Source organism: Crassostrea angulata, chromosome 5 (genome assembly GCF_025612915.1).
Source record: "Crassostrea angulata isolate pt1a10 chromosome 5, ASM2561291v2, whole genome shotgun sequence".
In the NCBI taxonomy this organism is placed as follows: Eukaryota; Metazoa; Mollusca; class Bivalvia; order Ostreida; family Ostreidae; genus Magallana; species Magallana angulata.
The window spans coordinates 33,314,383-33,334,017 of record NC_069115.1 but is presented as its reverse complement, the minus strand read 5'-3'; the positions used below and the strand labels follow the sequence as shown (position 1 = coordinate 33,334,017).

General features: G+C 31.7%; 2 long non-coding RNA genes across 3 annotated transcripts; one reads left to right on the top strand and one right to left on the bottom strand.

The window, feature by feature from the left end:
- Nucleotides 1-2,084: 2,084 nt before the first annotated feature.
- On the bottom strand, nucleotides 2,085-5,941 carry LOC128183855 (uncharacterized). Its single transcript, XR_008243660.1, has 3 exons — nucleotides 4,875-5,941; nucleotides 4,594-4,766; nucleotides 2,085-2,130 (listed from the first exon to the last, which is right to left on the bottom strand). It is a non-coding gene; the product is annotated as an uncharacterized LOC128183855 (long non-coding RNA).
- Nucleotides 5,942-6,506: 565 nt separating this feature from the next.
- On the top strand, nucleotides 6,507-19,338 carry LOC128183854 (uncharacterized). Of its 2 annotated transcripts, none has more exons than XR_008243658.1 (3): nucleotides 6,507-6,873; nucleotides 15,076-15,245; nucleotides 18,864-19,338. It is a non-coding gene; the product is annotated as an uncharacterized LOC128183854 (long non-coding RNA). The 2 variants fall into 2 exon arrangements; XR_008243659.1 differs by lacking the exon at nucleotides 6,507-6,873 and adding an exon at nucleotides 8,231-8,859.
- Nucleotides 19,339-19,635: the final 297 nt, after the last annotated feature.

Below are 19,635 nucleotides of genomic sequence, written 5' to 3'. Positions count from 1 at the left end.
GAGGTATAACTGTTTCAAGTATTTGAGGGTATATTACCCAAAATACAAAATGACATTTTTAGAAAGTCGAACCCTAACAAATAAACAGAAAATGACTGTGTAACAATTCTTTGAGGGTAAATTTCCCCCCACACAAGACAACATCTTAACAATCTCGAACCCTTACCCCCCAAAAAATGACTCTGTTACAATTCTTTGGGAGTAAATTTCCCCACCAACAGAAGAAAATATCTAAACAATCTCTAAGCCATACAAATAAACATAAAAATGACTGTGTTGCAATTTTTGGGGGTTAATTTCCTCCAACACAAGATGACATCTATACAAAGTCGAAGCCATAACAATATACAAAACTATACAGAAAAAGCTGTGTTGCTATTCTTTGGGGTAAATTTCCTCCAACACAAGATGACATCTTTACAGAGTCGAAGCCATAAAAATATACAGAAATAAGCTGTGCTGCTATTCTTTAGGGTAAATTTCCTCCAACGCAAGATGACATCTTTACAGAGTCAAAGCCATATAAATAAACATAAAACGACTGCGTGTGTTGCAATATTTGGGGGTAAATTTCCTCAAAAACAAGATGACATCTTTACAAAGTCAAAGACCTAATAAGAAACAAAAAAGTCGAACTCTAACAAATAAACAGAAAATTTCCCCCCAACAGAAGAAAATATCTAAACAATCTCAAAGCCATACAAATAAACAAAAAACTGACGTTGTTGCAATTTTTGGGGGTAAATTTCCTCCAACTCAAGATGACATATATACAAAGTCGAAGCCATAACAATATACAAAACTATACAGAAAAAGCTGTGTTGCTATTCTTTGGGGTAAATTTCCTCCAACACAAGATGACATCTTTACAGAGTCGAAGCCATAAAAATATACAGAAATAAGATGTGCTGCTATTCTTTGGGGTAAATTTCCTCCAACGCAAGATGACATCTTTACAGAGTCAAAGCTATATAATTAAACATAATATGACTGCGTGTGTTGCAATATTTGGGGGTAAATTTTCTCCAAAATAAAATGACAGCATTACAAAGTCAAAGACCTAATAAGAAACAAAAAATGTCTGTGTTTCAATTCTTTGGGGGTAAATTTCCTCCAAACACAAAATGACATCTTTACAAAGTCAAAGCCATAGAAATAAACAAAAAAATTACTCTGCTGCAATTCAATGGAGGTAAATTTTCTCCCAACACAAGATGCCATCTTTACAGATTCGAAGCCAAAAAAATACGGAAAATGACTGTGTTGCAATTCTTTTGGGGGTAAATTTCCTTCAACACAAGATGGCATCTTTAAAAAGCCAAAGCCTTAAAAATAAACAAAAAATGGCTATGTTGCAATTCGTTGGGGGTAAATTTACCCCAACACAAGATGCCATCTTTACAGAGTCGAAGTCCCCCCCCCCAAAAAAAAAAAATACAGAAAATGACTGTGTTGCAATTCTTTTTTCTTTTTTTTTTTGGGGGGGGGGGTAAAAATCCCCCAACACAAGACGACGTTTTTACAAATCGAAGTCTTCGAAATAAACAAAAAATAACTGTGTTGCATTGTTGGGGGATTAATTTACCCCCCAACACAAGACGTCATTTTTACAAAGTTTAAACCTTATAAACTATATACCGATCATGATTGTTTTGCAGTTTTATGGGGTAAATTTACCCCAATGCAAGACATCGTAATTTTTAACTTTAATGTATACAAAACGCATCCATGTACATCTTTTATATTTTTTTGGGTATATTCACTCTCAACTCTCGACACATAGTTTAAACAATACAAGAAATGTATTATTGACTAAATAAAATGAATATTCATAACATCAGTTAAACTACATGTACGTTGACGATTTTATGTAACAATTTCACAATCAAAATCAAAATATCATTTAGTAAATGAAGATAAAGTTGCAAACAAATGAGACCTGATAAGAAAAATTCCACTGGAAAACTAAAACAATTCAATGAAACCATTTTAATAAAGAAAACATTCTAGAATGGTAGACATATATATTTTTTTATTATTAATTGAAGTAGTTATGCTTATTATGAACTTGAGTATCATTTTCTGTTCGCTTTCTCAGTGTATTAGGTTTTGGACTTTAGTCTTCAGTTTCTAGAAAAGGAAAGACAAACATGAAATTAATCACCTTGCTTCTGACAACTATGTGGGGTAATGTCATATAATCGTTTCAAATTGTGTAACGTTCATTAGTAGGGAGTTAGGAACTGTTTATATATGCTTAAGATGAATAAGAGGATAGACAAATCAGCTTAAAAAAGATTTTTTTACTGATATATTTAACCTATGTAAACAAAAACAGGACACGAGCCTTGTTTACATGACGAAGAATTGTATGCTCTGTATCTTGCTTAAAACTCATCGACTGACACCCAAATTTAATTTGATAAGAGGAAATACGCCTTTAAAGCATTGTAAATAATAATAAAAAAAATTGACCAAAATCGTGACCATGCCTCTTTAAATTCCTTCATTGTGGATTGAATTTCATGGAGCCAATATTCGTAATTTGCTATTTTTTAAAAATAGGTTAATGGTAACATTTCGTGGAATTAATTATATTATAAATAATAAATATAATTATACTATTATTCATAAATGGTTGTGGATTTAAATTCATGGTTGACGAAAATTAGCATTAACGAAATCCATGAAAATTGAGCATACACGAATTCCAATGATTCCACAAATGTCAGTCTACAGCTAGATTCAGAGGTGACGCACCATCAGCACTCCCGCCCCCGCGAAATTTCATTCGATAACAATATTTTTTACCATATGTTTCCAAGAAATGAAAACACATATATGTTAATATGCTTAATATAATATACATACATTTACATTGTTCTATGTCAACATTTTTTTCTCGATATAACTAAAACTCATTATTTTTAACTCCTTATTTTGTTAAATCGATATAGCAAGAATACAGATCAATTGCAATAAGATGATTTAAATTATGTTAGCTCATCTCAATACAATGGAAAATATTTGCATAATTTAAACGACATAATAGTTTATATGTTGATAAGACGATAAAAAGTATGACAATGTATATAAGTTATAACACAACAAGTGTAGGCCCCGATACGCTTCCGTACAAAAGCTGCAATGACATACATGTACATGTAAAATATTCCCGTCAAATGATAAATGACCTCTTTTTTTGCGGTGGGGGGGGGGGGGGTCACTGTAAATATAAATCGTGTACAGCCTATAAGAATGTCGATATTTCAAATAATATGTATAAAGGCACGGTTTCGTGGATTTGAATTTCCAATACTCCTGCACGTCAATAGAAAGTGCAATTCTGATAAATCATGCGCGACCCGCCATGACTGCTTTAAACTTGCTGGTGTATTTTTATTTTGATTTATGAAGGGTTAATTTGAGAATGAACATCATCCCGATAGGTGCATCATATCTAAAGGATTTTAACTTAGCTTTCAAATCCCTCAATATAAAAAATCCACCAGTATGAATCCAAATACATCCTATTCTTTAGTTTTCCTAAACACGTACACATTCTCATATATATCATCTGGTGATGCACGAACCGCGAGGGTTTAATATCAGTTATCGGACAGCGTATTTGTTACCGATGACATATATTACAACAATTAATAAACTCATATGTGTTTCTGAGTGTGGTAACTACATGTATAAGATTCCCCGATTTTTCAATACTAAAAAAAAATGTATGTTGTATACGTTGAAAAAGTATACAATCTTGGGATTTACTTACAGAGGCCTTCGATTAAAGTTATGTGTTTGACAATTTTTTTTTTCTATTGTTTTGTTTTATCTATTTCATCTACGGTTTCTAGAAAAATCAACATGTAGGTTGGATTTCAATAATGTTCAAATGACTTATCTTTGTTATCGCCTTATTTGCCCGTACGGTATGATTGACACAATATATCAAAACGCCCTCGTTATGCACTACATAGGCCTATATGATCAACGAGATGTTCCGAAAACATGCATAGATATAGGATAAGTCTTGAGAAACAATAAAATCCGCAAAAACATTTCTCAAGTTCGAATTTCTTCTATAATCAAAATGAGTTTGCGCCATTAGCACGTTCACAGGACGCACAGTTCTTAACCGTGGTATGTTTATGAGTTTGAGAAGACGGGGCTATAATTTTGTCATTTTCGCAAGCAAATTTTAGAACCTATTTAATTTTTATAGAATCCTGTCTGAAGAATGAGTAGAACAATTAGTCTTTTATCATAATTTGATTAAATTTTAGGTACAGTGCATCTCTTGCGCGGATCTGGAAGCCCCACCCCCTCCACCCGTCCTGGGACCAGCACTGAAAAAAGAATTTAACATGACCCCCCCCCCCCCTCCGTCATTTACCTTCACAAAGAATTGGTCTTATTTATAAGTGCGTTATTTATGATAGAGTAATACAAATATTTAAGATTCCATCCCTTAATTAAGCGTTTTCGATATCCGCCTCTATATTCACCATTTTAGAGTACGTGAAGAGTATACAATGAGTTCATTGAAGAACAATGCACAAATTGAACTATTTATCATATACTTACCATTTATGTGTACAAACATGCCATGATCTTGTTATAAAGATTATTCCATGCGAATCGGCTGACCGCATTTTGAGGCATTAACATATACCACATTTGTGCAGCTAGGGTTTCCTAAAGTTGAACCAAAGAAAGTCCGAGCGTATACCCCGAATATTCCAGCAAAGTTCGTCATTCTTAAATAAAAATAAAGATTTTATCAAATACGTAATGGCATTATGTAAAATGGCATACAGTATGACTGTTGTTGATTAGTATCATGGTAGATTGAAAAAAATACTTACTTGTTTTATTCTGGATATGGCGCAATTGTATACCGATAAAAAGATGAATCGACATTACAGTTGATGCTCTTGATCATGGGGGACCGATATCAATTCCGCCAAAAATAAAGCTGACAAAACAATGCAAAAGGAGTCTTCATAAATTTGCCGTCGCGTTTTATCTCCTTGTCTCATAGTCGGGGATTTCAAAGTGACGTGTAGGAATTAAACACAATTTATGGCCAGCAATGTCGGTGCTGGCACTGACCGCTATGTTCAGAGATCCCTTGGGTGTCATAGCAATTTATCGGTCAGATGAATGCATGTCTGTGGTTTTTCCGTTAATCGTGTTTTCAAACGTGCTGTTCAATTTGAAAAGAAGAATTCCACAGATGGAAGCCGCGCTCGATCAGCAAGTAACACCAAGTATCGGACTTTGCACAGAGAATCGAAGTTCAAACACGCTTAAAGTCTGATGATATGACTAATTTGTTATAAACATATATCTCTATCTCAATAAGCCAGAACATGATGGATACGTGAAACATAGCAGTTATTATACAATCTCTATTATTAATTTAATAAATGTTTATACATGTACGAAAAAACATGTTTAATAATGTCGGACACAATTGTCAATAGCATTCCCTAAACTTGTACTTGAGCAGTAAATGAATTAAACAGAAATATGTGAAATAGGAAGACAGTTGCATACGTACGGGTTTTTTCATTCATCCAACACAGTTGTTCTTAGATATCGTTTGATATGTCCTAGGTGTATTTTAAAATTTGACATAGCAATCACAGTGATAGCTGCATGTTTTAATAAAGTTCTAAAATATGAAGTTCATTTTGATATTATTGCAAAATAGAAAAAAGTAGACTGCAACGTTGACAATTATAATTATTAGTTATTATTTAAATCAGTTGTAACCGGTAGATAATATCGATTTACAGATATGATTTAATCGTAACTTGTCTGTTCTAGCCTTAATAAAAACAGTCTCCAGCAGTAACAATATAGAACGTCCGTCTATGCTTCAGAGAAAAGGTCACATAAGAAACAAGAAATAACTCGGACTAAATGCGAGAAGCTATATTATAATAATGAAATGTTTTGCTATTTTTTTTGTCTCGTTGAAAGAAGCTTTATTTCGATTCGAAGTAGTTTAAAATATTGATATTCTATCGATTGTTTGTTGAATAAAGATCTCAATAGTTAGATATGACAATAAGTGGTAAAAGTGTATCTGCTAAAAAGATGGAACACGCAATCGTCGTCCCATTGAACTTAATGTGACTTTTTGAATGTGTGCGCTACATCATCCGCCACTAGAACAGATGCGATCCTATTCGATAAATTTTGAAAAAGTTTTACCTTTCAATTATGGTTTACATGTATTTAACATGTATTTAACATGTTAACGGTATTATGTCACATAGTTTTCGATTCTCAGAAACATTAACCCCCCCCCCCCCCCCCCCACCAAAAAAAAAAAAAAAGGTGGCTCAACATATTCGATAAGACGTGGTCAAAACACGGATACTGTCATAGGCATGAAGTGTTATGTAAATATTTAGACGCATATACACAAGGATAACTGATTTTTAATATACCTCTCTGAATTTTGTGTGTGTGTGTGTGTGTGTGTGTGTGTGTTTGTAAGCCCTGTGAAGTTGGCCGAATACCAAGTTTACACACCAATCAACTTATCACCTGAAAATCAAATGGACACCCGAACTCAGGTGTTCAGTTGAAATAACGTCATTTTCGTGTTCCTCTCACTAAATTTCATCAGAAAAAATAAAAAAAATATGAGTGTTTCTTTGACACCAATTTCCTAATTTTTTTTACACAGTGTGTGTGAAATTTTATGCTCCATTTTCCCCCTTTACACAGAAAAATCTGCGCATGCGCAAATGTCATATCGGATGTTGTTTATAATGGCGGAAGTGAAATATGTTGTGACTTACAAGTGACCTCTTCCTTGAATATTTGATGTCACAGTGCTGTTTAAAGGTAAGTTTTTGAATTCTATGATTTAGTTTCGAATGATGGCTTTAAGAAATCAATTAATGATACACGTGTATCGCTTCTAAAGTCGTTTTAACAACAAATCACGAATGCATTTCCTTTTCTAAACTACGAGCTGGATAGATTCTATCTATTAACAAAATATTTACATTGTAAAACATTTATAATAGATAACTTTTGTACTAAAATCTTCATCATTAATTCCCACTTGCTTAAAACAACGACTTTACTTATATTGTAATATCGATAATGTGCTTTCATTATATCGTGTTTGTTTATTTAGACGATGTTAATAATTATCTACATTTAGATATATAAACATTGAAAAAAATGGGGATTATATAAGACCAAGGCGAAAGATATAAATATATATATAAATACATGTATAACACTAGATCTAGACTCATTTGTTTATATTCATATGATTAACTTCTTCGGTTTCCAATGGAAACTTTCTACGGTCTGAAAGTAAGGAGAAAAAATTAAATTAGGAAAATATATACTAGGTATGTTTTAACAATGAGTTACAGGATTATTCTCGTAAAACTATGCTTCAATATAAAGTGTAAGTGTACGGTGATTTTGCCTGGTCAGACTATACAGCAAAACCATTCTATTGAAGTAATGTAATAATTATTCTATTTTGCATTTGTGTTTTCTTTTATGAACACCGCTTTACTATATGTCTAGTTCTTGAAGAAAATGAGCAATGTAGATATTTTTTTAAACAATGGATGAAAATCGATAGAGTACTTTCAAAATAGGTAACGGGTGCTTTCGTCCCTTGTGAATTTGCTACTAACTATTTTTGTTACAATACAATGTGCTTGTTTATTGGTCAAAAGAAGTTTTGGTGAACGTGTTCAAAGATCAGACAATTATAGAATATGAAAAATAAACAATGATATAAACATGAGACAGATACAAACAAGACAATGTTGTTATTTAATATAATCATTTTGAAGCAATGGATTCACTCACTCTGACTCTAAGTCTCGCTGATTATAAATCATATACATGCTGTGGAAACATGTAACACCAAATTTGTACATGTATCTCCACGTCATTCATAACAATTCATCAGCTTTATCTTTGAATAATGTAGTTCATATAGTAAATAGTATTTTTTTTTTGGGAGTGGGGTGGGGCTGAAGTTGTTGTTGTTAAAACACAAATAATGATAAGAATTTAAATTTTAGCATTTCATTAATCATATTTTTGAAGAAGGCAGAAGCTGTATTGCTTTAATATAAAAACAAAATTTTAAAGAAGCTCTAGAACAAAGTTATAGTAAACACGGTCAAATTGATATGTATAGGTTTATTCATAGAGATATATATGCTAACACATGTACATACATGCCAGATTTACATGTAATTAACTACATCTGGACATGTCATACTAAGTTTTACTTTCTTGTTGTTTGACTACAAGTTTACTTTGTAAATTAAACAAAATTTAAAACGGAACAAAAAATTTAAATAGATATATATACACATATACATTGTACTTGTATATAAATTATAAACATCAAATGCAATGTTGTGTAACAATATACCAAGTTTTATCTCAACTTTACTTCTAAACAGCACTAAAATTGCAAAATATGAGAACAGAAGCTATTTTCCTCATCTAGTGTTTAATTTTATGGAATAAATATCATATTCGCTCTGAATAGAGACATAACTAACATAATATTATGCCTCTGTGTACATGTACAATTCTTCCATGCACTCTTAGAAAAAGGTAAGATGTAAAACGAAATTCTGAGCGTATATGAATAAATCACATCACGAAACTGATACCACCGCGATAATGTACAAGTAAGTATACATCAAAATAGTTAGGACAAAATGACCCGGGGCGAATCAGCCATTGGTCAAGACACCGTAAAACCTATATTTTCGAAGGAAGTCATGTGTTCGGAGATTATTTATCAAATTAAGAGTCTGAGACAGTTGTTTTTCAGTGGTGAGTACATGATTCCTATTATAAGGTGGTCGTTCGTGTTTATAAATGTACAACACGTTGACAAAATTGCCTACAGCTGTTATTGTTAATTGTTCGAATTTTCTCCACAAGCTGTCACTTTGTTGTTGAACTCAAAGGATATAATTCTTATGTAATCTTGACCATGTTGACAAGATGCTTCTTTTGTATGTTTAATATACGTGTAAATCATGCTAGGCCCGATAATTCAATGTAATTTAGTCTTTAATTTATTCAGTTAATAGTTTGTTTATACACGCAGGTGTTCTTGAAAATCCAATCTGTGGAAAGATGCATCTTTTGTTGATTATTAAAACAAGCACTGTCGCAGATACTGCTCAGTATTTTTCATCCTGATCCTATAAGTTGTGATATATTTTACATGTACCTTTTAGGACATTTAGGAAATAATTTCATGCATCTTTACATATAATTGATAAATAAATAAATAAATAATACTTTTCACTATCTTTACAGAAATAACTTGTGAAATTTTTTAAAAACTCTACTGACGTGCAACCAGTTCTTGCCAGTACATTGTGATGTTATTTTTCGTATATGATTTTATATGTTGATAAAGGACATCACAATGTAATGGCAAGAAATGATACTCGATGAGAACTGGTTGCACGCCAGTATACATGTATTTGCCGATATCAGAGAAATAAATCTAAACATGCAGTGTCACTGACATACCAGTATGTCGTAGCATAACAAATATCTTCCCTCTTCCAGTCAAATAAAATCAGTCAGTACTAGTAGAATAAGGAGCACTCCAAATCAGTTATGCATTGGATTAGATAATTGTATAATCATTTTAGTATAATTAATGTATTAATCATATCAGTATATTCATCTCACATCTTCGCAAGCCAAGGATTTATGATAAACCATTGCCTTGTGAAAAGGAGTAGAGTGGATCACAAATCCTTGACTTGAGAAGATGTCATCTCAAGGCATTTGTTTTTTTAATAATTATAATCTTTGATTGGCATGGGACAATGACATAACATGAAACAGGTAACATTTGATTTGCCTAAGATGATATGGACAGACCTCAATTATGTGTAAGCATCAGATTTAGAATCAAAGTACTGAAAGTACTGTTAGACGGTGGCGTCGTTGAAAGTGGCATATTACATGTAACAATGAGTGATGTATGATAATTATTTTCGTCGAAAACCGCGGCCAGTATCGCATACATGTACTAATACTTAACGCTTACTCGCACAACTGGTCGTGAGTTTCCTACATGGATAATTCTGTGGAAATCGTAGCTGTGATCTCAATCTACACTTTACAAATGCTGTGTTCCTTGGTCGTCATTTTTTGGGAAAAACCAAAAGATTTATCCCAGTAGTATTTGTCGTATAGAAGTTTGTATCTATATTTTGTATCAATATGTTTGTATCTATATCAGTTGACATTAAAACCCCGTTTGAATGACTCATTAAATATGCCACCACATATTGAATGAATAAATCAAATCCAAAGCGATTTCACCACAGTACGCCCAAATATTTGATTGTTTGAAGAAGGGGACTTTTGGTTTTTTCCCTTTTGACCTTTGGGTTGACCCCGCAAAGGGGAACAACTTTTGGAAAGTGTGGATTGGACTATTGTGCTTTAAATATATTGTAGATTTCTCAAAGTAACGAGAACAAATAAAGCTTTGGTATGATAAAATACTTATTTTTACTAACTATTTGGGCATACATATAGTATGTTAATTGTCCCTCTCAACAGCATTTTCCCTCAATTTCTTCACGGGAAAAAGTTGCAGTCTTGTGGATCATCACATTTGTTTTTTTTTCCTCATAGTCATTTAATACATTTAGGTGTAAAGAATACGGAATGGGTTTACAAGAACCTGTTTGATAAAACTGGTATTGCTTTTGGAATGCACGTCATCATGAAACAGAAGAGTCAATCAATATTTTATCTTCGACTTTAGTGGATTATTTCCATTTGCTCACAACGAAAGTGAATGAAAATTTTAAAAAATATCATACAACATTCGGTCGCGGCAGTTTCATTAATCAACGTTTTAAACATTTGTTCTACTGTATTTAGCTATAGATTTATTCAAATCATTTGAATGAATTTGGGAAAGTCAAATGCATATTTTATTGCTTCTCGGTACACTTTAACACGCATTAATTACTTGCTACATTAAATTTTTCTAGTAAACGTACAACAAATATTGATTCATTATACAAAATAAGTTTTTAAAAACACCAAACAAACAAAATTCAAGCTGAACACACGTTTTTCTGATCGCACAGCTGTGTATATAATGAAGATGGGGGAATAAGATGGCACAACTGCCCTTTTGGTTTGTCGTAAAATACAATTTCAAATTTAGCATTTTTTCAATTTAATATATTTGATATGTTATAAAACAAGTTTACAAAATGGTAATTTCTAACTATATTCAGTTTGAAATATTTCATAAGATAAGAAAAAAATAATAAATCTTTAAGTTTTGGTGGTATCGAACCCAAAACCTAAAAACCCAAGTTCTATAAAGTTTCCTAATGGTTGGTGCTCTAACCACTGAGCCATTTCTGCGTTGCTTAAATGCTATATATAGGAGACTATGACCACAGATTTACGGACTTGTATTATATTTCTAAAACTTTCAATTGTTGAGCTACAAAATGACATTTTTAAACTGTAGTGGGTCATCTCTCCACATTTTTGTAGAGTACAATCGGTTAATTTATATTCCATTAAAACACATTTAGACTGTAAAAAAAAATATTGAGCTCAGACCCACTCTATGAAAGAAAATGCATAGAAGTTATAAAAATTACACTATTAGGAGGTTTTGACACGCATACGCCAGTTTAAATCAATATATTGCAAGTATTTAAAATATTTAAGGATTACAACCCGATGTTACGTTAAATATACATTGTTTTTAATTATTTTTTAAAAAAGTATCAGATTTAATGATATTTTAATTTTGCCGTATCTAATCATTCCTCATATGGGCATTTTACACGCCATATTCACCCATCTTCTTTGATTTTATTCTTTGCATGTACTAGACAATAGATCTAGGGTTTGCAAATCCCGGCAATATTTTCGGAAAGCTATATTTCTGTAGCTCAGCAGAATTCCACAGTCATCTATGAAGCACAATTTTCTGCCTTCATGTTTCATTATTTATCGCAAATATAGCATGGATGTATCCGCTACGGCCGATGTAGCATTGCGTTAAGTGATGACACTTTCTAACCGGTGTGTATTTCAATTGCGAGTCGCAACAAACTGGCGCATTTATATAGGCCCGCCTATTTGTAAATGCATGTTGCCAAAATGATGCTAACACTTGGAAACAAATGTCGAAGAAAGTTCATAATAGAGTTGTACTCGCGAGTTAAAAATTATTTGAGAACAAACGGGGCGATGTTAACGTACATATCTGTTAGTGAAAAAATGCCCCCAAACCAAAAAAAAGATTCCCTAATACATTTAGCAGGGACGGGCGCATATGAATTAAAGTCACTATTTGTACTTCGCTCATCGAATAGCGTTATTCAGTTCATTGTGAAAAAATTCGACAGAAATTGTTTAGTTAACAAAATTATTATATCTTACATTACCGTTCACAATGTACCATAAATGTATATGGAGTATCGCATGTTTTTTTCTCACAAAAAAGCTAGCGTTTGCTGCAAATTAGAGATACACGAACTGACACGCCGTGAAATCCATAAGACGTTTTACAGCATATGTAAAAAAAAATCTGAACTAAAAATCTTTGAAACATCGTAAAAAGAAGTTTATAAACATTTAAAATGGCGACTCGATTTGCACGTGAATTTTACAATCCGACGTCGATTAGCGTGTTTGAGAGAAAGTCAGCAGCAAGTAAAGCGTCAACATCTGCAGTAAATATTGTCTGATGAATATTGAGGTGCCTGTAATAAAATTAATGTTTCTACAGACTGAGTGAGGTACAAAATAAGGTACATTGTAAATCACAGGTCAGTCGAAAATTAAACACATTTGTATCGTAAATTTAAAGTTTTTTGTGTGTTTGAAAACAAATGCACTCTTGTAGAAGAAACTGTGCCATTGATCGGTTGGCGTTCAATAAAGTGTAATTTATGTAATATTCATTGTCAGTATCTGTTGTGAATTCTTTGGGATAAGCTACAACAACAAAAAATATACTACTCAACTAAAACTAATTCGTTGAAAATGGCTGAATTTATCGATGAAGCATAATTGCTGAAATATGAAACTTAATGGCAAACCAGTTAAAATAGTGTGTTTCTGACAATTATTTATATCATAAAAAACAACAAGCAATTATTGTGAGATCTCTTGACCAATTATCGCATTGATATAGTTTATGCAGTCCTGATACAGAGTTAAACGTCAAAACTGGCAGTTGGTGCTTATATTATTAATACCGCGTAAGCAGACACTCACAGGGTAACGGCTCATTTAAAATAAAACAGAATTTCATACATTATTTAAATGTATGTACAAAATAATTAGCAGCTATAATGCTTAAAATATCTACTAAGATTAAAATTAGTTCTCATACTGAAATCGACACGTAGATAAAACATTGTCTGTATAACACTGCACACATGTACCTAACAGAGTTATCGTTCGTTATCCGCTAGGGTCCCCGTGAGAAATACTCTTCCGGTCAGGACCGTAGCAATAGACCGTGGCTATTTATAGCCACCGTCTAAAAAGGTATAAAGAGCTATGACATTTGCTAATGAATATTTTCATAACAATAACTTTTCAACTTATTTGAAATCATGCATCCGATGCGAATCTGCGAATAAGCAGAGTTTTTATAATTAATGCTTTTGAGTTTATTACATGGTGTTACTGTATGTGACATATATTACGCCTCCTGTCAGTTTGTCGCTATATATATATGACATTTATTTTCGCTTAGTATACAAAAGATTTATACAGCGTCAACATACTATTCCAAAATAGAGTACGGTATTGAACGCCATCGCTGCCTTATAGCATTAAACTTTAGGTGCATTATGGCGTTCCATAGCACGACAAATGTTTTCAATGAAAAACTTTCAAGCGCGACAGCAGATTTCGAAACACAACGCTGCAATCATTCCAGCTTGAAGTCCAACGCATCACCGCCACGCTATATTAGCCGATAATGAATGGACGGTGTCTATATATATAAAACGTAGATATATACGACTGACATCAAGCAATTGAAATTGTTAATCTTTCTAAAAACACTTCATTATTGACAGTAATTTTATAGTTAAAGTTTCTGATAAACTTTTGAACAAATTGATTGAACATTTGTCAAAGAAATTCTACATAGGGATCCCAAAAACGCTTTTTTAGATGACGCTTGATAATGAATGTATAAGAAAAAAATTCAATGAGATTTCGTCTGCTAAACATTTCGAGTTTTTTTACTAAGGTCAACTGCTCTCATTTCTTGAAAAGAACATATTAACCTTTGTTGACTTTTAATTGTACAACAACTTGTTGATTAAATAAACATTAATTGTACAACAACTTGTTGATTAAATAAACAATCAAATCAATTGATTAATTTGAAAAAACAAACGCTTACTTTTCCGGTGATTATTTTTAGGGACTAGTCAACACTCAAACGTCACAGCTACTTATAGCAAAGCACGTCGGTACATTTAACAGTCGGCATAATAATAACAATATAAATATTGTGTTGTGCATGTATATACTTTGCCTAAAGAGTAATCAGGGTTTGATAGATAGTGCACGAGCCGGAGTCTACTTATTATATAAGTAGCATTATTTGATTTGAAAAGAGCCCACACAGTTTCAAATAAATATACGAGTACTTAACCATTGCTCGACTTAATTGCTCCAATGAATCAACTAAGCCAACCGAGTAAAATGAACATCCCTAAGACATATAAATCATTTATTACCTTTACCTGCATTTTACATTTTTAGAATTCTACCCTCAAAATCTGTATAACATATACCCGGTACTACAAAATAAGACATTCTGAAAAATACTTCAATATAAGTTAATTACTTACACATTTATTTTGAAGTTAATGTTTCAAATATGTTTGAAATAGGAATTACACAAAAAATCTGTTTTAATTTAATTATTTTTTTAAAAATTTAATTAAATGGTAAGGGAAAAAGTTTCAATGTTGACATGTATCCATTTATTTATTTGAACAGATTCATCAGTATGTGATATTTGCCCAAAGATGGATCTTAATACCCACATACTTGGACAAAGAATAGAGATTTTCATGGGATTTATCTCCAGAGGTCTAATGCAGAATAAAAATTAAGAGTCTGGACAGAAGCGAATATGTGTATCAATGGACTAAACCTATCTTGAGCTGGTAAGTCAATTTCCAGAAATAGATTAAAACAAAGTTTTGATTAGAGTATTAATAGACATATATTATATGTAAGTACCGGTAAAGCAATATGTAGTCTTACTCTCTCAGTTTGTATGTCTGTCTGTCCATTAATGGCTCCCCCCCTCTCTCTCTCTCTCTCTCTCTCTCTCTCTCTCTCTCTCTCTCTCTCTCTCTCTCTCTCTCTCGTTAGCTTCCAATCAGAGAGCTTCAAAGCATTTCAATTTGTATAGCAGGTTTATGTAAACACTTTGAAAGTAATTTTCAACCAGTTACCTATATCTAGCATTTCAATTACAAACAGACTGATTAAGGAATTTTGAATTACTCAGCATGCAACATTTTAATTAGTTTTCATATTTTTGATGCCCCCCCCCCAAAAAAAAAAACTTTAATAAAGTACTTGTTAATTTTTATCAGCTAGATCAGCCTTATTTGAGTGCACCCAAGTGAACCCTGCAAGTTTTGTTTGCTATGACATGTACTTTTGTAAATTTTAAAAGAACTCTAAGATTTGGTATTTATATAAAATAATTAAAAATCAAAACTAATCTTAACTATAATTTTTTTTTCAAACTCATTTAAAATGTGGCAATCTTTTGTACACTACCTGTCCCCAACATTGATTTTTTTTTCAAAATAAACAATTTGAATTGGAAGTGAGAGGAAAAAATAGATTGATAATAAAGTAAGATAGGGAATATGCATAAATTGATAAAATAGCTTTTCAGAGTAAAATAATAAACATGTCATTTTGTTAAATTATTCTTAAAATTAATCACATTAATGCATTAAATTTAATTACTGTAACAGTCAAACTTCGTTATCTCAAACTAGATGGGACTGTTTAGATAGTTCTAGATATCTGAGTATTTGAGATATCGAGGGTGAAATACTTCAAAAAGTGGTTGGGACTTAAAATTACTTCGACATATCCATTGTATTTGAAATATCAGTGTTTGACATACAGAAGTTTAACTGTATTAGCAAAATATACAAAGCTGAATTTTGATAAACACATGCACCTTTTTTATAATGTGATTATTTATTAAATGATTGATGATAAATTGATGATTTTGAGCAATCAAACTATAAGCATTGCATGTATAATATAAGTATTTGACAGAAGAAAACAACCTGTTAAAATAAAAAATTGTTATCAGCTTAAATGCTCAACCAATCACAGAACAGCTTGGTTTAACATCAGTTGTGTATGTACATGTATGTTTAATTATCAATGCTATGAAATCCACATATTGTCCAAAATTTGAAATGCTGCTTCCTAACATAATTCCCAAGAGAGAGAGAGAGAGAGAGAGAGAGAGAGAGAGAGAGAGAGAATGACTGACATGTACAAAAACAGATAGGGGACTATAAACGCAGGTATGTTAAGGCTTCCGGATTTAACGTAGCTCTCGGGTTTGCTGATGTCACAATAGAATTTAACGTAAAGTGTTGACCATCAATCGGTCATAGCAAACCCATACATTTTTTTTTTAAATGACAAATGATCCTTAAAAACATAAAAGGAAATATCTCAAAAAGCTTTCATGTAGTTCATATAAACATTTATAATTATCACATGCTAACAATTTAAAGAGGTGACATACATTGTTACATTTTGTTTAATAAGGTATAACTCTTCTATTTAAAATCATATTTTATAGACAAGAAAATAAATTGAATCGTATGCATAAGCTTCGCTTCTTTTACAAGTATAACTTCTGTATTTTCAACCACTGATCTAACTAGAGGTTCTATTAAAATTTATTTGGCTTTAGCTAATTAATGTATACGATTACAAACTGATTATGACAAGAGTTGTATGGTAATTAATTTTGCATTTATTGACTCGGAGTATTATGAAAAGAAAAATAGCCATTGTTGATTTGTTCTTCTCTTCACAACCTTACATCATATATAATTGCATATGTGCATTCAATAAAATCATAGTAATGTCCAATTAGTATTTATATGTTCTGATGATGAGTAAATAAGCTAGTCTTGTCAATCAACTCATTTTTATTTTTTGGTTCTCGGACGTAAGAAAATGATGACTTCGGGCTTACGTTATGATGATAATATAGGGTTTTGCGAAATCTTTTCAATCTTTGAAGTTGTTTTGCAAAAAATTGGCCGAGAACACATATTGATTATTGTTTATGAATTGATTCAACATTATCTCTTCTGTTGTTGGGTTGAGAAAAATTAAGTTTGTCTAAACCGTTTAAAAGTTTGAATCGTAGTTCTGAAATGTGTTTTCTGTTTAAGATATGCAATTTACTATATATTTCATTGAAATGACATTGCTTGATTTTATCACGGACACTGTGTTTGAAACATTATAACCATGCAGGCAAATCTTAGATAATTTTAGAAATTAAAAATTATGAAACCAATGGATCATGCAGACAAATTTTTAGGGAAGGCTTTCTCACAAGCAGTAAACCTGCGAGCTACGTACCTGAAGTCACTTGTATGTACTTCATACGATATGATGTCATAGTTAACTTTTAAACGTCACGATCTGCATTCCTTTTGATAGTTCTCATGGATTTAATGTATTAATAGTTACAAACTTATAATAGAATCATACATTATTAAGTGAAATATATTGTGACAATAATAAAACCACTGATTTCCTTTACACAGACGCTGTTGTTGATACTGATGATATTATCAATATTTATTATGCATGATTTTTATTGATTTCACATGTAGAAATGCACAAAAAGTGTATCATACAATCCACAGCAGTCAACTATAGCCTCTGCATTCTTATTCATTCACAACAAAATTTATGACAACCTTATGATAAATAATATTTCACAATATTTAACCAGAAAACAATTTTTTAAAATTTTGGAAATGTTTAAAATTTAAAAGCCACAGAAAGATTTGAACTCATGACTTACAGGTTAGTAGTTAATGCTCTAACTAATTGCACTATGCTGTTAGATAACAATTTCGGGGGGGGGAAGAATCTTACTTAATTTATTGTTCATTTTGATCAGAAATATGCCAGATTAAAGGAGGTGTCCCATACCACCTTACGGTGTTATTGGACATCTGTCAGTATTAAAAGTATATAATTATAATACTTTCACCGGTTTAGAATTTTCAAATTTTATGATATTTAACCAAAATATATGTTTTAAAAAAGTTAACCATCTAACCGCCCACTACGCTATGCTGTTAGGTGGCAATTTGGGAAAAAACTATATAAAAAGTACATCACAACATGAAAGTGTCCCATACCACCTTAAGTCTTGATTTACATCGGATGTAGAGTAAATACTACATGTACAAGTGTACAGCTTTTTTATGAAAGAGGCTGCTTATACCTCTAGCTATTCTAAAAGTTGGCAGTTCTGTACTGATTTGTATGCAGCTTGGTATATACAAATAGTCTTATATTTACTTGTATATATATAACATGTTATAAAGCAAATTTAAGTGTACTGTCTTTCATGTACATGTGCCACTTAGTACATAAAAATAACATTTTAAGAACTATTAAATGCATGTAAAATAATGCAATATGTTTGTGAAATACTGATTGATTATAATATTGATTTTTGTAATTTTTTTATGTTCTAGGTACCGGTTTTCTAAGCAACAATGTTGGTAGGCGACAGTGGCCCACTGTCTCAGTTTTGCCACAGTCCAGGGTCAGCACCAAGCTACATGTATAGGACTCCTACCTAATTACTAAAATTATCTTTATGAAGAAAATTTACAAGACTTCTTGATGACTGGGAAGACATATTAAATCTGATTGAATTTACACACTTGATTGATTAGCTTTGTCAACACAATAGCCAAATATAAACTAGTATACTATTTTAGCATTATTTAACAAGTATAAGTCAGACAGTTTAGAATTTTATGATCCTATAGTAAAGGAAAAATTACAGTGTTTAGATATATTCAATTCATCTCAGTTGTTCTTAATGCATATGCATGTACATGTATAAATACATGTATATGACTTTTTTTAATAAAGTATACATATATAGCTGATGTAATGACATTGATATAATCAGAATTGATATGTGTATAGGTATTCTGTATTGCTTTATCTAGGTTGGATCTTGAAAGCATGTGTATGGTACACTGTATCATAAAGATGATTTTTTCATTCTTTGTTTACAGTTATTGTCATAAAGGGCATATGAACAGATTTTTTTTCTTTGACTCCTTTTACTTATATATATATATATATATATATATATATATATATATATATATATATATATATATATATATATATATATATATATATATATATATATATATATAACACTGTGCCGGATAATTATGCCAGTGCCAAGGTGGCATTTTTGCACCCGCTTAAGCTGCATATATCGAA